Raw genomic sequence first — 16745 nt, 5'->3', positions numbered from 1 at the left:
GAAAGTTCCGTGAGCACTGAGAGAAGAATGTGTATCCTGGTGATTTGGGATGTAATGTTCTATATATGTCTGTTAAATCCAATTCGTTTATCAGATTGTTTAGGTTTTCAGTTTCTTTATTGGTCTTCTGTCTGGTTGATCTATCTATAGCAGAGAGAGATGTGTTATCTCCCATAATTATTGTGGAAATGTCAATTGCTTCCTTTTGTTTTGCCAGTGTTTGTATTTTGTGGCACCTTGATTGGGTGCATAAACATTTATGACTATTATTTCTTCTTGTTGAATTGCCCCTTTTATTAGTATGTACTGGCCTTCCTTGTCTCTCCTAACATCCTTGCATTTAAAGTCTATTTTATCTGAGATTAATATTGCTACTCCTGCTTTCTTTTGGCTGTAGCTTGCATGAAATATTTTTTCCATCCTATTACTTTCAATTTCTTTATGTCTAAGATGGGTCTCTTGTATGCAACATATTGATGGTTCTTTTTCTTTGATCCACTCTGCCAATCTATATCTTTTAACTGGGGAGTTTAATCCCTTTACATTCAATGTTATTACTGTGAAGTCATTTCTTGAATCAGCCATCTTATCCTTTGGTTTATGTTTGTCATATATATTTTTCCCCTCTCTCTGTTAATGTCCTTTAATGTACCCATACTGAATCTCTTTAGTACTGAACCTTTCTCTGTATCTCTGTCTCTCCTTTCTTTGTTTCTCTGTCAGTAGGGCTCCCTTTAGTATCTCAAGGAGGGCAGGTGTCTTGTTAGCAAATTCTCTCAGCATTTGTTTGTCTGTGAAAAATTTAAGCTCTCAAATTTGAAGGAGAGCTTTGCTGGATAAAGTATTCTTGGTTGGCAATTTCTCTCTCTCAGAATTTTAAATATGTCTTGCCAGTGCCTTCTTGCCTCCATGGTGGCTGCTGAGTAGTCACTACTTAGTCTTATGCTGTTTCCTTTGTATGTGGTGAATTACCTTTTCTCTTGCTGCTCTCAGAACTTGCTCCTTCTCTTCCGTATTTGACAGTGTGATCAGAATATGTCTTGGAGTGGGTTTATTTGGATTTATTCTATTTGGAGTTTGCTGGGCATTTATGATTTGTGTATTTATGGTGTTTAGAAGATTTGGGAAGTTTTCCCCAACAATTTCTTTGAATACTCTTTCTAGACCTTTACCCTTCTCTTCCCCTTCTGGGACACCAATGAGTCTTATATTTGGATGTTTTATATTATCTATCATATCCCTGAGGTCCATTTCAATTTTTTCGATTTTTTTCCCCATTCTTTCTTTTTTTCTTTCATTTTCTGTTCTGTTGTCCTCCAGGTCATTGATTCGCTGTTCAGCTTCCTGTAGTCTTGTACTATGAGTATCCACAATCTTATTAATTTGGTCAACAGTTTCTTTTATTTCCATAAGATCATGTTTTTTTATTTACTCTTGCAATTTCTTCTTTATGCTCTTCTAGCGTCTTCTTCATGTCCTTTATATCCTGTGCCATGATCTCATTGTTCATATTTAGTTCTTTGATTAATTACTCCAAGTACTGTGTCTCCTCTGATATTTTGATTTGGGTGCTTGGGCTTGGGTTATCCGTATCGTCTGGTTTTTTCATGTGCTTTAAAATTTTCTGTTGTTTTTGGCCTCTTCGCATTTGCTTAACTTGATTGGGTTCTTTTAGGATTTGTAGACTGATTAAAACCCTTATCTCTATAATTTTTCAGATCTACAGCTTCATGGAGTACACTTTGTCTAACTAACCAGCAGGTGGTGTCCGCAAGCCACCTATTCCCCTCAAGCTAGCTCTCCCCCACTTTGTCTTTGTGGTGAGTGGTGGTGTGAGTCTTGTGGGGTCCAACTGGTGCACGAAGCTTGCATTTGTATTTGGTGTTGCCCACCCTGTATATGGGGCATGTGTCTGAGCGGTTAGGGATGGGGAGCAGGTTTAATAATCAAATTTCCCTGGTGTTCCTGGAGATTTAAAGCTCTTGCAATAGTCTAATCCTTCAGTTCAGCCTTGCCACAGTTTGTCTCTGCCGCTGACTCACAAGTCCTTGGTATTGGCGTGTGGTCCCTGGGACTTGCGAGTGAATCCCTCTTCCACGCCGTGCACTCCTAGGTCCTCTGCTAAGGACCAACTGTGCAATGTCACAGGTGAGCGCCACCCCCCCAGAGCAGTTCTGGGCTACAGGGCTATGTAGAGGCGTTCCCAGTCTGCTGAAAGGATGGCTGAATGGGGCATGTTAATTTCCCCCTTTTCACACCCCTCCACCTTCCCAGCTCTGGGACAATTAGCTGAGGGTGCGGGAAAGGCTACTGTCCATGCCCGATTTTGTGGTGTGTGCGTGTGTTGTTGGAAACACTTCCCATCACACTGAGTTGTTTGGGGCAGCTCTGGGCTGTGGAGCTGGTGCCAGGCAGGAGTGTTCCCTGCCCACCGGGAAGATGGCTGTAAGGGGACACCCCCCTTTTGTTGGGAAGTTGTGGTGTTTACCAAATTTTATCAGCCACTGGACTTACTGCTTTGTGTCTCAGAGCTCTCTTAGCTCTGCTTTTGTCTGGGCCCAAATTGCAAGTCTTTGAGGCTTTCTGTAATGGGATTCTTAGAGTAATTATTTTAGAAAAAGAGAGAGAAAAAAAAAGGAAGGGCCCTCCTTGCAAATCTAATGGGCTATTGAAATGCTAAGAGACATGGAGATTAGAGCCATTAAGGAACAATCAAGGAAGCAGAGAAACTGGCTGTTTAGACAAAGAAACTGGCCTTCTGGATTTGCATATGAACCTGACTCTGCCTGAGCCCTGCCCTTCCCCGTTCTATGTTCACCAGAACTCCAAAAAGTCTCTGCTTTAATTTTTGGTTTTCCTTGCTGTTTTTGCTAGCTCTATCTCCTCTCCACCAGACTGACTGCTCCCAGATTCTCCAGTGTCTGGTCTCAGTCTATGTTTGGAGTTTGGATCAGTAAAATGAGTTTCCAATTAGAGCCACAACTGCAGTTCTCCCTCCTCGTTCCCTGCTCTGACAGCCCCTCCTCCCATGGGACTGAGCCTGGCAGGGAGGGGCTCAGGTCCCCTGGCCACAAAAACTTACAGATTTCGCTGATCTCGGCTGTTCCACATGTTCATGAGTGTTGTATGAAGTAAGCCCAAAGTCAGATTGCCCTGCCATGTCCAGTCCATGCAGTTCCTGGCTTTCTAGCTACTGCCCTGTAGGAGTAACTAAAACCTACACCTCACCACTCCACCATCTTGCCCTGCCTCCTCCCCATCCATTTTATATCTTCTAAATTTAATTGAAATCTTCGTATGCTCATGTCTCATCTCTCATTGTCTTTTTCTAGATTGGTTAACATAATTTTTCATTATTTTATACTGGGTTTGAAGAGGAAAAGAAGATAAATGCATGTAGTCAGTTTACCTTATTTAAACACTGTCTCTGCATTGGTTTTATTAAAATAAGGTTTAGTGTGATTTCTAAAATTTCAAAAATTTCTTATAGGATGATATAAAAGGAAGATAGACTAGAAAGTTAATAGATTTTTGAGACCAGCATAAGCACAATTAATATCAGTTAAAATAGGAAAAGGAAAAGAAAGAAGTTCCCAATTTTATCAATGATTTGATAAAAACATATAAAAAGAAAACAATCTGGATCTTTTTCTTTGTGCTTTATACCATTGGATAAAATTTTCTTTTGGCATGAACTCTGGTTTGCTTCTCTTTCAGAGTGCAAGCCTGATGTTTGCCGTCACAATCAATTCCCATTTCTTTAAATTTGGGGTGATAAATCCTTACTGCAAATGGCAAATGAGGTCAAAAAGCATCCCAAGAGACACATCTTCAGTCTTCCTCCAGATGCGCTTTGACACTCAGGGAACTGGTGAGAATGGTGAGGAGGGAGACAGTGAGGAAAGGGCAATCACTTTCTAAAAGTTGTCTGGCTGTTTGCTTTAAGATACTGGTAATGTATCAGTCCCTTGTCAGTTATAAATCTCCAGCAGTCTAAAAAAATAATCAGCCATTGACATAGAATCTTAAATTCGGAGTCTTCTTACTTCTAGCCTGGAAGGAGGTTTTTCTTCTACTACAAATTTCTGTTTCTAAGACTTGTCCAGTTCAATATTTTTATAAGAAACTCAGTCAAAAATACAAGATGTATGTGGATCAAATATTCTGGTAACATGTATGTAGGAGCAATGATAAATATGTGCAGGACAGAATTCAAGTCTACAGTATCTCAACAAGCTGAAATTTAAAAATAACAACTAATGTGGGTCTTATCCTCTACATTTTCAAAGTTCAAGTTAATGATAATATCTATCATCTATTGAAAGTAAAATATTTGCAAGTTATTGTGCCAAGCACACTCATAAAATATCTCTTCTAATCATAACAATTCATTTAACAATTGTTTATTGAATGCTTACTATGGCTCAAGCATTCTACTAGGTGCTTGAGATACATCAGTGAACCAAACAGCTGAATGCCTTGGCCCTTGAACAGACCTACTGGTGGGTATTGATACTACTGATATTTATCCATATCATGGATGGAAAGACAAGATAAGAGCTATTCTGTCAATCAGAGTTCTCAGAACAACTGAAGGGCTAATGCATGGATTCGGTGCATTTTCCTCAGCATCATACAAGTTAAACAACAAAACAAAATGATTACCTGTATAAAGAAAAGGCACAGTGTGAAACGCTTGTGAAACAGACATATAAAATATAATTGACAGCAAGCTCAACGTGTGTCAACAGTTTCCAAGGATCTACAAAGACAGTAGTAGCTAAAAGCATGAGCTTTGGGGTTGGACATACTTCTATTTCAATCTTGGTGTCCCTAGTTACTAACTTGACCTTGGACAAATCTTTTCTTCTCTGCCCTCAGTTTCTTCAACTGTAAAATAAATGTATACCTCTCATCTCACCAGGGTGAAGATTAAATGAAATAATAGGTAATATACTTAGCATAGTTCCAAGCACATCAAAAGTGCTCAATAAACCGTAACTCAATACTATACTGTTCTGATAAATGTATAATATTTAGAAAAGATAGACTTTAAAACCCCTTTGCAATACACTGCTTAGAATGCATCAGGAATTTTTAATTTAGATTTTATTCCACAGTTGAAAAAGTCTTAGGATAAATTTTGCACACATAAGGGAGAGACTGGGATATTGAAAGAATTAAAATCCAATTATCAGTTGATTAATTATGCATTAAAAACAGAATGTATTTTGGGCACTGTGCTCAGGACTATCACCTGAGAAATGTTGACAAAGCAAAGAATGATCAGTCTTGAGCCCCCTGTGAGTTGACATAGTCAATGACTTCAAACAACTGTGGGTTAGTCATGTAGACGATTTCCTTTGTGTGGTCCTAGGAGTAAGAAGTAGGTCTAAGGCATTGAAACTACAGGGAAACAGACTTCTGTTCAATACAAGGTTGAATTTTGTATCATTTAAATTGTCTAAGGATGACAAGTGTTTCATAGGAGCACGTCATCTGTGACTTCAGGGGAATTCAAGGCGCAGATACATGGGAGGTCTAGACAGATCATAGGGCCTCTTCCAGGTCTGAGATGCTATGACCAAATCTAGCACTTCAAATATGTTCACATTCTCATGGATTAGGGCTTCCTGCAGTCATAGCATACTTTATTTACTCATAACTTTAGTATTGTTCAAATTTTCTCAGAAGCAGAGGCTAAAATGCAGTTAGGAGTACAAGAGGTTTATCAGGAGGGTAAAACCTGTGAAAAATCAAGGAGGAAGAAACAGGATTGGGCAAATAAAACCAGTAGACAGCAATGCCAATCTTCCAATTATGAAAATAAAGTAAAGTAAAATAAAATAATAAAATAAAATAAAACAAAATAAAATAGTCACCTTGAAAGGAATGCAATTTCACAAGGACTATGAGTCATGGAGAGCCTCCGACAATGATGTGATCCAAAAAGCCTTGGTCAAACCAAAGAGAGCCTGATGCAAAGTTTATATGAGTCCCGTGTTGAGCAGAAATGACCAGATCTCACTGTGCTTGCTCACTAGCTGGTGATTACCTGGAAAAGCGTAGTGGTTCTGATTGAACAATGAGACAGATCCCAGAGGTGATGTAGCTGAAAGATGTGACCTTCCTGCATTCCTCACTGCTGAACAAGTTTTTTTTTTTTCCCCTGAATGGGATCCAAGTGGCTTATGTCCATGTATTTCACTTCCCTTTTACACTGAATTGAAATGTTTCTGTTTAATATCCTGTTTTCCTAGATAGCCTATGTGGAATGAATTGCTACGTGGTGCATCATGGGAACACAGACTCAGGCACAACAGAAACTTTCAGCAAATGACTGCTTTATTACTTACACAGCACAAAGGGTCCAAAAGAGCAGGAATCAGGGTCAGTAGATGGCAGCTTCACATGCCCCACCAAATGTCAGAGAAGAAAGAAAAGTTGTGCAGCATGAGGCTGGGGCTGCTTGTTACTGATTTCAGGGGTAACAGACTTTTTCATTAGACCTCACATCTCCCCCAGTTTGTGGAATGGAAACAGACTGAAACACTGTCACACAAGAGAAGAGGAGTCAGCAGGTAGGTGAGGGCTGGGAGATGGCCTCTGAGCATGTACCCGTGACTTCCCCAGCAGGATATATGGTATTTGAATGTGCAAACTGTGTTTTATTCTCTGTTGTCTCTCCAGCATATATACCAGTGTTTATAGATACTCAACAGTGATTGAGTCAATGAAGGAATATAGGCTGAAGTGTTTGGAGAGCTTTTAGAGGATCTAAAGAGTTGGTTTACTCAAAAATAACACCCAGTAAGTCCATTAACCTTAAGAACCTCTGGTAACATTTTAATAGCCAGGCTTTGCTTATATGTTTAGCTGAGAAATATCCTTTTTACACTTATCTCCCAGTATAAAGCAGAGCCTTAAAGGAGAAAGAGAGAGGCAGGTAGGTTACAGTGGAGACAGGGAATTGATCAGACTGCTAATGTGACTTCCAGAGGTGATGGGAGGGCTAGAAAGGGAGCACTGATGGAAGGTAAGGAATGACAGAGTGCCAGAAAAGATTTGTGCCACATATCCTTTGTTTTTTAACCCCTCCAGAGCACTTCTCTTTGCCCCAGAAGGAAGAGCTGTAAGAATTAAAGCAATGAGCTCCTATGTCCTGTGACTTTGAGTTGGGGAGCCTGGTAGAAAATTGGAGGCAAGGAGGAGACTTAGATCAGGGAATTTATTCCCTCATTCTATCCTTGTGAAATTGCGTTTCCTTCAAGGTGACCAACTCTGCTCTATGCTCTCTCTGGATTTTGATGAAGCTTTATGGCCTATTGCACATCTTTTGTTCTTGACCCAGTATATTTGATAGATCCATTCTTGGGCCACATTGACTTCTCCCAAATGAATGAGCTTGATGATCTGTAAGTCAGGAGCAGATTCATTTTAGAGTGTAATTATGGTCTCTGAAAAAGGTTAGGTACATCAAACGACTGGGGTGAAGGTTTCAGCTTTGCCTCTATAATGTAGGAGTTCTCAAAGCTCACAATACAGTGACCTCCTCATGACCAAACATGCCAGAAGTTCAGCAATCACTTTTCACAGCAATAATCCTAATGTATCTGTTAGTATCTTCTTTTCGTAATAAAATTACACATCCTGTCCATTTGAACACGTAGAAAGAAAGCCTTAACTTTGAGGGTTAATCTAGGGTTGTGTAGTCTCTGGGTGTATACCTAGAAATAGATTGCTGGATCACATGGTTTCTATACTTTCTGAGGAATTACCAAATTGTTTTCTACAGTAGCTACACTATTTTACATTTCCACCAACAAGTGTTCCTATTTTTTCACATCTTGGCCAGCACTTGTTATTTTCTGTTTTTCTTACAGACATTCTGGTGGCTGTGAATGGTGTCTCATTGTGGTTTTGAGTTGCAGTTTCCTAATGGCTAATAAGGTTGAGCACCTTTTCATGTCTCATTGGTCATTTGTGTATCTTCTTTGGAAAAATGTTTATTCAAGTCCTTTGCCTGTTTTTTTAACTGGATTGTTTGTCTCTTTGTTGTAGGAGTTACTTATATATTCTGGATATTAAGACTTACCAGATACATGGTTTCCAAATATTTTATCCTATTTTTTGGTTGTCTTCACTTTCTTGATAATTTCTTTGATGCACAAAAGTTTTTAATTTTGATGATGTCCCTTTTATCTATTTTTCCTTTTTTTATTTGTGCTTTTGGTGTAGTCTAAGAACCCACTGCTTAATTCAGAGTTCTGAAGATATTTATTTATGTTTTCTTCTAAGACTTTTATAGTTTTAGCTCTTATATTTAGGTTGTTGATCCATTTTGAATTAATTTTTGTATGGTATAAGGTATGGGTCTATTTTAATTCTTTTGCATATGGATGTCCAGTTTTCACAGCACTATTTGTTGAAGAGACTATTTACCCATTGAGTAGACTTGGCACTTTGACAAAAACCAATTAAGCATATATATATATATATATAACTAATTAAGCATATATATATATATATGTATACACTTATTTCTGAATTCTCAAGTTGATTCCATTGGTCTATATGTCTGCCCTTTTGCCAGTACCACAATATTTTGATTACTGTAGCCTTGTAGTAGGTTTTGACATTGGGAAATGTGAACCCTCCAACTTTATTCTTCTTTTTCAAGATGGTTTTGGCTATTCCATAGGAATTTGACAATTTTCTGCAAAAGGGCTATTGTAATTGTGATTGGGATTGAATTGAATCTGTAATCGTTTTGGGTGGTATTGACATTTTAACAATCCATGAGCACAAAATATCTTTCCATTTATTTAAGTCTTCTTTAATTTCTTTCAGTAATGATTTGTAATTTTCCATATACAAATCATTTACATCCTTTATTAAATTTATCCTTAGATATATTATTCTCTTAGTTGTTAGTGTAAATGGAATTTTTTTTCTTGATTTCCTTTTTTGGATTGTTCATTGTTGGGGTAGTTCCCATATTCTTTTGACACGTGGTCTCCAAAATTAGTATGGTGTTTCTTTTTATTGCATTGAAAAAGAGCACTCTAATTCTCTTAAAATCATTAAATTTGCAGTATAGCTCAAATTCTTAAAAATCAGTTTAAATTGTTAGGCAAAAAAACAAACAAACAAACAAGCAAACAAAAGCCAACCCAAACACACAGATTACAACTGGATCTTCATTTCCTTTCCTGATTGAAGCATTCTTTTCTGTTAATTCAGTACATGCTTATTGCTGTGAAGGTCAGCATCTTCTGACTTTATCTTTATGCTTATGTATTTTTTGTTATATCCCTAGCCTAATTTATGGAGGCCATTTGTTAAATTCTGATTGATATTAAAAAGTTTAAGATTTAAAAATAAAATAATTTGGAGTTTTGTGACAATTTGAAATTTCCTATGCTCCTCACAGCCTAATTATCAAAGGAAATAAATGGCTAAAATTACGTTAATGACCCCCTTGTGTCTTGCTGCTCTTATTGATTCCTGGGACATACATTATCAAATGAAGAGCCATAGAATTAATAGATGAGACATCTCAAAAAGTGAGGCTTATTTGGTCTGCCAGACTCTTATGTACCTATTACTTTAGAAAAATATCCTCTTAAAAGCTCCTTTACTACTGATAAAATATTATTGAGAGTATTTCTGTAAATTCTTCACTAGGAAGGAAAGAACATCTCGCTTTTTGTTTTTGCGGTTTTTTTGGTTTTTTTTGAAGCTTATTTAGAGAAATTCTATGATAAATTTAGGGAAAAGAAAATAAAGAGAAAAAATGTTCATCATACCTAGGGATGACCCCATTTATAATATTTCTGAACAAGAAATACAGTTGAATAGGGAACAGTGAAATGTCTATTTGCCATCTAGTATTTCTCAATCTAGTTTTCCAGAGAGTGGCATTCCCTAAGTTAGTATTATACTGCATCTTCAAAGTTTAAATACCTTAAAGGAAATAGTATATTAGCCACCAATATTGCTGTTATGTGGCATCAGATAATTGGAACCAAAATTGATACTTAGAGGTGGGATATTGTCATAGCAGTAACCTAAAACTTGCCTTTGGCTCAGCACCTGGTAGTAAGCAGAACCTGGAGGTGTTAGTGAAAGTTGGAAGAAAGGGCAACTATAATTTTTGGAGGCTGGCAAAAAGACAACTGATATTGTTATATCAAGGCAACGTTTGGCCAGATTGTCACCTGTAATATGAATAATGGAAAGGGATCATGAATCTGGCTAAAGAGATTTCCAAACAGAATATTTAAAGTGCCAAATATTTCTTCCAGCTGTCTATGATTAAACATGTAGAGAGGAAGATATCCCAAAGAAGGAATTATTCAGATTTTGAGCAGAATTTATAGGATATATAAGGAAGCTGAGTTTAAAAAAATTGAAGTAAGGTTTGATTTTGGATTCAACAAAAAGTCATTTAGAGGAACATGTGATGAATGTTAGTTTATCCAGTTTAAGAGTAACTTTCTACTCTGTAAATTAAATAAAACACAATCTTTTATTAATTAAATAAAACAAAAATCTTCCTGTGCTTATGTCTAATGTACTCACATTTTATTGACCACAGTTGAGATAATTCAAAAAACTAAGCTTCTAATATGTTTTGGGACCTAGCATTTCTTGATTTAAATTTAGCAATCTTGGTTTACAAATACATAGTTTTTCAAGGAGCTATTCTGCTCGATACTAACATTTTTCTTAAAATTATGCAGAAATGAACAATTGTGGGAATATACCTCACTGAAAATTAAAAATTACAACGGAAAATCAAAAAGCAATTGTCAATATATTGATCTCATATACTTATTAGCATTAGATGGGGATTATAGATACTTGAAGAATAAACAGAAAACATTTACTAAAAGCATAGTCTTTCAGTTCATTTTTCATCTAATAGTATTTAATACTTTGCATTTAATTAATGTTATATTCATTCAATATATTCAATATTTTCATTGTTTTTTACCCATCCCTTCTTGTAAAATAACAGTGTGTGTGTTTATGTGTTGTGTATGTGTATATGCATGGATAGATAGCAAGAGACAGATAGGGAGGGATAGACAAAGAGATAAATAGATAGAGATACATAGATAGATATTATAAACCTAGTGATTTTGTTTTATGTTTTTAATTTACATAAATGCTATTGTACTATAAACTCTATTATGTTTCTTTCTGTTTTGAGCCATCATTTTTCTTTTCTGATCTATTCATGTTGCTATGTGTAAATAAAACTCAGAATTTCTGATAGCTTGTCATGTTACATTCTGATGGAGACTCAGATTGAATCAAGCTCCTGGTACTCCAAAGAAGGCTGTGATGAACAATCACAGGCCTCCTTATGAACTGGAGGAAAAATTCAGCAGAAATATATGCCCAGGGCCACAATTGCTGGGTAGTAGGTAACATTTGGATGGTCACATGTCCTGACTGTGAGACAGTCATGTTACTCCTATTTTCTGATATAATTTTTTTTAAATTAATATTTACTTTTTTCCTCTAAAAATGTGTTTCAGTTTTGATAACAAATTAGATGGTCACCTTAGGGATAGTCAAATCAAATTCTCTCTGTCTTGTTAGAGTGCTCTCTAAACAGACTATTGGACCTTACATTCCTCTCAATAGAAGAAGAGTTTCCATATACCTCCACATTTTTAAAAGCATTATTTATTATCTGAATTTACATTATTTGCCATGTTATGGGTTAAAATAGGGTGTTTGGAAGTAAATCTCATGTCTTTTAATTCAGTTTAGTCTTTTATCAGAATTTCCATGCAGGGCTGAGAAACAAATGTTGTGGTACAACTAAATGTTTATCTTCCTAGATAGCAGTATGAGCTCTACATACATTAAATGTTAACACACTGCTCCACCTTAACATTTAATAAATGAAAGTTTATCATTACTGTGTAGAACAGAAGAAAGCTGCGTTTTAATGGACCTAACACCTCACAGGGTATGATTTTGAGGAAGGCGCTTCACTCCTCTGAGCCTCTGCTTTTGTCCCCATAATGAGAGATCTTAGTACACGCCTGCTGCGGTTGTTACAAGGGTTAGATGAAGTCATATGGGGGAGTGCCAGCGGTCAATACATGACATTGTCAGTATTTGTGGACTCCCTTCTCTCCATCAGGAAAGTCTCTCATTGAAGGCAGGAGAATGGGTGACTTGACCTTCCACTTTTGCTTCCGGTGCATGGTTCACTGTTCCAACCCAGCTTAGCTTTAGGACCGAAGAACACACCAGGTACAGAAGTGGGCATGGGTTTAATTGGGACTTATAACGTGGTCTCACGGTTGCCACTGGCAGTGGAGAGTGACCTGCGTGAAAAAGACCGAGGAGTGTCAAGAGGGGAGGTTTGTGACTCACAATATTTGGTTACAAGATCTCTGAGATTTGGTTAGTAACAGTGAGTGAGGGAAGGGAAGTTTTAGTGCTTTCCCCGCTGGTGGAAGAGTCTGTTGCCCGATCTTGTATGCTGCTGAGTGTATTTCAGTAATGGAGGAGGGGGCGGGGCCTTGGGCCTGGGTTCTCACACTCACTGATCTCCTTTTCCGGATTGCTTTCTCTTCCTTGCTGAGGAATTTTATTTTGGGTTTCTTTGTTTGCTTGAAAGACATGGCTTTGATTCAAGTTTGTTTTCCTCAATCGCAAGGCAATTTAAGGGGTTTAAATCTCTTACAATTGGGACTGAGGAAATTATAAGCCAACAGCTTCTCCTGGGGCTACAGGCTTTTCTCACACATACGGTTCCGTTGCTATTTGAAAAACAAAAACAAAAATAAACAAAAACTGATGGTTCAAGCCTTCTCTAGGATTTACTGTCAGAAAGACATGGCTTTCGGGGTAACCAGATACTCTTAAGAAAGAAATGCCCTATCTCCCACTAGAAAATGGCCATCAGGAAAAGGATAAGAAGCAGCAGGAACTGGACAAGGTTGTGGAAGGGGCTGCTCTGGGGCTGTTTGTAAAATTCGCGTTAGGTTGGGATGGGCTCTGCAAAACGCCTGCCGCTCACCTGCCATTCCGGGACTTTCTGCGAAGTGTCTCTCTCTCCTCTCCTACCAGTTTCACCCAAGAAAAGGGCCTTTGGAACGACAAGGTACAGATGAAAATTGACAAATGTCAATTTAGATAAACAATCAGTTTGAGAGTTTTATTTTTGTTTTTATTTTAGATAAAATTGATTGCTTCCATGTGGATTTGTGCAGGTAACCAAATCTAGTAACATGACTTTAATAGAGATTGATTTCAATGGTAACTGCTTTGCTGGCTTTACTTTTTCCAGTTCACATTCAGGATCTGTACACTGACCACATCAACTATCCAAATTTCTGACTTAAATCCTGGATCAGCTTCTGAAAACCCAGTAATATAAAGGAATGGTATTTATTTCCAACATAGCCATTTTTAGTTTTTTTGTTATCATTGCACCAGAATGAAACATATGTGTAATGTATGGAATTCAGGTAATGGTTTAGCATATATCCAAAATGTCTCTGTCCATATTAGCTATGTTTTAACAATAAATTCAGAAAATGCTACTAAATAGTAAAGCCAGCATAAGAAGTTGGATTGACATTAATTATTTTGGGGGTAGATCATGAAGGTCTAGTTAAAAAAAAAAAAATGTCTTCCTGTAAAGTTACCTTTGGATTTCTCTGCTTAATTCTGTTTCTGCACTGTGACTTTCTTTTAAGAAATACAGAACCAGAGCTAAGCATCTTTATGATGAGAGAACCACTTAATCCAATTGTTTTGTGTTTTCCTCCATATACTTTCCTCCGTTTTGACACTTTGAATGAATTAACTGAGGAGAGGCTGAAAAATAGCTACAGGTTTTAATTGCAGTCCTATTTTTGTTTCTTTAACCAGGCTGTTTATTGGAACTGATTGATTTGAACTGAATTTTATTGATTTCTCTCATACCCAAACTAATTCAACAAAATTGCTTTGCTCCAAGTTGCACAAATGAGAATTTGTTTTCTAACCTGATTAAGAGGAGCCTATAGGATGTTGTTCATGTAAGAACTGGGGAATAACTCATTTGTTTGGTAGTAGCTGAATTCAACAATGTATGAAATCCTCATTGTATAATCCTAAACGGTACAAATGCATGTGCCTAAAAGTCTCTGAAATAATGCTGTCTTTAGGCATTGGTGAATCATAGAAAATGACCAGCCCAGAGCTGTCTGCAGTAACGGGTTCACTCTATTGTAAGGGCCAGACGTCTGAGTAGTGACTAAAGACATAGGAGTCATCTAGCCTGAGACTCATGGACATAAAACCAGTCCTAACACTCTTAATGCCTCCGAAGGCAGAACCTGGGGGAAATGTCTTTCCCTTTCCTCCCACTCCTGCACTTCGGTACAGATCCCTTTCTAAAACTGACCAGAATGTCGAATCTAACCTAATTGTGCTCACAGGAAAATTTCATGTATTACAGTGCTGTGGGAAACCCCACTGTGACAAAATTGATTGCATCTTAATTCTGTTTTAACTCTCTTCCTACTTCTCTTTCATTCTTTTTCCTGATTCATACAGGTATTTAAGGGAGAATTTTCCCCAGTAGGTATGTACTGAGTTTCCTTTTCTGGACTTTTGTAATAGATACTTGTGGATCTGCTACTTTTTTTCCTTGTTCATTTTTGTGGAATTAGGACTTTTGCAAGTTGACTGGCCTCCTGTTCTGTCAGCACAGCAAAGTCCTAATACTTCAGAAGATTTATTTAGTCTTTGTTTGTTGGTGGAGGAAAGGTTGCTTATCCTTCAGATTTGGGGTATATTCTTTTGTTTTCAGGACCCTGCATTTCTCCTTCAGCTATGTGTCCCCTTCAAGACTCAATTACCAAAGGGTACTTCCCCTTCCTTTTCGCCCCCAGAGGTTTTGTGGTTCAGAGGCTTCCCCTTCAAATCATACGCACTTTAAATAATTTTCATGCAGTCCTTGTTCTGATTTAACGGGATACCTTTTTAATATTTTCAGACTTAGGACTACTTTATGGTAGTGATTTGAAATCAACCCTAGACCCCATTCCTGGCTCCCTTGTCTTTTACCTGCCATTCTTCTTGGGCTCACTTTGCTCCCCATAAAGCCTCGTGGTGGATTGTGTTTTGGCAGAACCAGGAGAGATTGTACACAGAAAGGTTTTCGTTTGTTTTTTCTAAATAACTCCTTTAGAATTATTTTGTATTTAAACATTCTCTATCTTCAAGTGATGTTGAGGACATGAAGTTTTATATAGTTTACATTTTTTCTTGTTTTATTTTGTGTTGGGATATGGGGACCTAGGCAGTAGCTAGCATTGTCTGTCTTTTTTTTTTTTTTTTTTTTTTTGGATTTTTTAAAGAATTATTTTTATTACCATATGCAAACCTAAACTTTCCCCTTTTAACCGCATTCAGGTATATAATTCAGTGTGGTGAATTATATTCACAATGTTGTGCTACCATCATCACCATCCATTACCAAAATTTTCCATTGTCCCAAATAGAAACTCTGCATTTTAAGCCTTAATGCCTCATTCCCTAAACATTTTTTTTTAATCTTCATTTTATTGAGATATATTCACATACCATGGAGTCATACAAAACAAATCGTACTTTCGATTGTTTACAGTACCATTAAATAGTGGTACATTCATCACCCAAATCAATATCTGACACCTTCATTAGCACACACACAAAAATAACAAGAATAATAATTAGAGTGAAAAAGAGCAATTGAAGTAAAAAAGAACACTGGGTACCTTTGTCTGTTTGTTTCCTTCCCCTATTTTTCTACTCATCCATCCATAAACTAGACAAAGTGGAGTGTGGTCCTTATGGCTTTCCCAATCCCATTGTCACCCCTCATAAGCTACATTTTTATACAACTGTCTTCGAGATTCATGGGTTCTGGGTTGTAGTTTGATAGTTTCAGGTATCCACCACCAGCTACCCCAATTCTTTAGAACCTAAAAAGGGTTGTCTAAAGTGTGCATAAGAGTGCCCACCAGAGTGACCTCTCGGCTCCTTTTGGAATCTCTCTGCCACTGAAGCTTATTTCATTTCCTTTCACATCCCCCTTTTGGTCAAGAAGATGTTCTCCGTCCCACGATGCCGGGTCTACATTCCTCCCCGGGAGTCATATTCCACGTTGCCAGGGAGATTCACTCCCCTGGGTGTCTGATCCCACGTAGGGGGGGGGCAGTGATTTCACCTTTCAAGTTGACTTAGCTAGAGAGAGGGCCACATCTGAGCAACAAAGAGGCATTCGGGAGGAGGCTCTTAGGCACAACCATAGGGAGGCCTAGCCTCTCCTTTGCAGCAACCGTCTTCCCAAGGGTAAAACCTATGGTAGAGGGCTCAACCCATCAAACCACCAGTCCCCTATGTCTGTGGTCATGTTAGCAACCATCGAGGTGGGGTAGGCGAATACCCCTGCATTCTCCACAGGCTCCTCAAGGGGGCACTACATCTTTTTTTTTTCTTGTTTTTCTTTTCTTTTTTTTTTTTTTTTAACTTTCCCTTCTTTTTTAAATCAACTGTATGAAAAAAAAGTTAAAAAGAAAACAAACATACAATAAAAGAACATTTCAAAGAGACCATAACAAGGGAGTAAGAAAAAGACAACTAACCTAAGATAACTGCTTAACTTCCAACATGTTCCTACTTTACCCCAAGAAAGTTACCTAATATAGCAACATTTCTGTGAACTTGCTCCTACTATA

This window comes from Choloepus didactylus, chromosome 16 (genome assembly GCF_015220235.1).
Source record: "Choloepus didactylus isolate mChoDid1 chromosome 16, mChoDid1.pri, whole genome shotgun sequence".
NCBI lineage: Eukaryota > Metazoa > Chordata > Mammalia > Pilosa > Megalonychidae > Choloepus > Choloepus didactylus.
The sequence above is the reverse complement of the archived record's forward strand: the minus strand, read 5'-3'. Positions refer to the sequence as shown.